The following is a 2,875-nucleotide window of genomic DNA, read 5'->3' as shown; positions in this document are numbered from 1 at the left end:
CTATCTTGCAGCGTTCATTTCCATGTGCGAGGCCTTCCTGGGTTGCCGTCCGCATTGGGGGCTTTTCAAGCATATTTTTTCTTGCCGCTCTCAGTCGGTTAAAAAGGCCAAGTCGAGTGATGAGAAGACGCAAGTGATCCAGCTGTGCGGGGGCCTGGTGATCCAGACGAGGGGGAAGAGCTGTTTCCCCTCTATCACCTTCCCGGAGTCGGTCCGCAGCTGGCAGTCGACCTGGTTCTACTGCCAGGACCAGGCGACCCCCGGACAGTCGATTGGTCTTCCTCATTTTTCCCTCGACCGAGCCGAGAAGCCTGTCTCTCTGAAAGTCACGCCGGAGGAAAGGGCCCAAGTCAAGGTATTGGCGGGTCGAGTGGTTGAGCTTGTCCGTGAGGGGGTGACTGGGATGGACCTGTTAGAGGTCTTTCTCCAGAGGCGCATCCAACCGCTCCAGGCGCGAGACCACCCGATGTGGCTGTATTCTGGCCTTGACGACACCACTTGGATCCACCCGGAGGAGGTCACCGACGAGATGCTGGAGGGGTGGCTGTCAAGCATCACGGGGAACAAAGACAACCCCCGAGGAGCCAGAAGGGTAATTCCACTCTACAACTCATATGAAGTGGATCAGGTATGTCTTTGTGTCGGATATCTGGCCTTCTGTATTGGTCTTCTTTGGGTAAGTCGATTGACTTTCGTCCTGTCTGTTGTCTTCCAGGCAACCACTGAGATGTACTCGACGCCCAATGGGGCACAAGGGTCGACTGAGGAAGGTGAGGGGAGCGGAGGCGAGAGCGGGGACGACCAGGGCGAGTGGGAGTCCGACGGTGAGGGAGAGGAAGGCGACGACATCTTCTCCAGCGAAGAGGAGGAGGAGGCCGAACCCTCCCGCCCGGAGGGGCGATCCAAGCTCACCCACGATCCAGTGCAGGAACGTGGCAAGGTGACTTCTCCTGTTGGGCAGTCGTCGAAACGCCCTCGGACTTCTTCTCCTCCGCCGACCGGGAAGGCTCCCAAGCACCCACGAGCGACGCCATCCAAGCCGCCCAAGGCCTTGCCCAAGATGAAGATAGCTGTTCCCACCATTTCCGGGTAACAATAACACTTGCTTTCCTTTGTCGACTGTGGACGGATCCTTGGTCGATTCACTGGGCCAACTGACTAACTTTCGAGATTTGCAGTGGTGCAACTTCTGAGGTCTCCGCCAGGAACGACGACCAAGAGATGGAGGACGCTGTCACCTCCAACCCTGGTACGATCACTGACGTCCTGCTTTCGAGTCGACTGAAACTTTATCGCGACTCTGGTCGATTGAATGTTTTCCTTGCAGCTCCTCCTCATGTTATTGACCTCCTGGACGACGACGACAACGAACCACTGAGGGTGAAGAGGAAGAAGAAGGTGTTGGCTGGCAAGACTCCGCAATCCACTCCGGCGCCTGAGGCCGTAGTTCGGGATGATGGCGAACCCATTCGGGCTTCCGTGACTTTCGCTATTCCTCTGACGAGTGTGCGGCCTTCAGCTTCGACTGCGGATCCGTCTTCGCTTTTTGCTGCGTACCCCGTCCCTGAGGACCAAGCGACTGCTGCGAAGGAGGCTGTACGCCAGGCTGGAATCATGATGGAACAGGTGAAAGTGGCTTGGGAGGCTTGCCAGGCGGCTTATGACGCAAGCTCGGCTCTTCAGAGCAATGTCCAGGTCAGTCGACTTCAACACTTGGTCTGTTTCGATATGTCCTTTGAAGAATCTCTTTTCCGAAGATCTTTAAGTTTGTACACCCACTGGGTGTGTTTGCCAATTCTTGGACGAGTGGGGGCACGCTAAGTGCACCCACTGGGTGTAGTCCCCGAGACTACGGTGGACTGCTGGCAGTCGACTGTAGTCTTTAAATTGAGTCGTTGTAGTTGAGTTTCTTCGCTCTGTCTGATCGGGTCATGTCGAATGGAACGGTATCCTGTCGACTGCGGGCAGTCGACGTCTTTCTCTTTTTTTTACTGTGGGGGCACGCTGAGTGCACCCACTGGGTGTAGTCCCCGAGGCTACTGTCGAATGTTTCGCTTCGGCTGTAGTCTTAGAAACTCCATTATTGTCTCTTAGCTGCTCGGAAGCAACTTGTCTTGGACTCGACTTCAGGGGTCGGTCGGGTGGGATAGGAACCGGTGGGGGCACGCGAAGTGCACCCACTGGGTGTAGTCCCCGAGACTATGGTGGACTGCTGGCAGTCGACCGTAGTCTTAGTTTTTATTGCCTTTGTTGCTTTTTTTTTACTGAAATTGTAACTCCTCCCCTTTGACTTCAGAGATCTTGTGATCTTGGAACCCGCTTGGCTGACATGGAGAAGCAGCAAATTCAAATGAACCTTGATCTGGAGCTGGCCAGGACAGAGCTGCAGAAGGTCAGAGACGGCGCCGCAGGAAAGACGCCTTTGTCGACTGGTTAGTTTTTAGGCTTGAGTATCTTTTCGCTTTCCCCGACTCAATCATCATTTTTTTGCAAAAAAACTGAAAGAAGCTCTGGCGAAGAAGGATCAGGACTTGGCTGCTGCCCGTAAGGAGGCTGATGACAAGACTGCTCTGGCCACACAGAAGCTGGCTTCGGTCGACCAATTGGAAAAAGAGAATACCAGGTTGCAGACCACTCTGAATGAAGCCAACAGGTTGACTGTAAATTGGAAGAAGGAGAACCTCCTCTTGGGCGAGAAGATGGAAGGCATCGCTCGTAGGAGGGACGACCTGGAGGGCTACTTAAGGAGTTTTGCCAAGAAGTTGTACATCAAGCTCGAAGGTGCACATTCAGTTCCGACTGTTTTTTTGTGTCGACTCAGTTTTACGAAATTTGACTTATCCTTGGGTCATGTATGCAGAACTTTGCCAGAACT

The sequence above is a fragment of the Triticum urartu genome, chromosome 7A (assembly GCF_056163025.1).
Source record: "Triticum urartu cultivar PI428250 chromosome 7A, HENAU_Tu73, whole genome shotgun sequence".
Classification (NCBI taxonomy): domain Eukaryota; kingdom Viridiplantae; phylum Streptophyta; class Magnoliopsida; order Poales; family Poaceae; genus Triticum; species Triticum urartu.
This window is presented reverse-complemented; position numbering follows the sequence as displayed.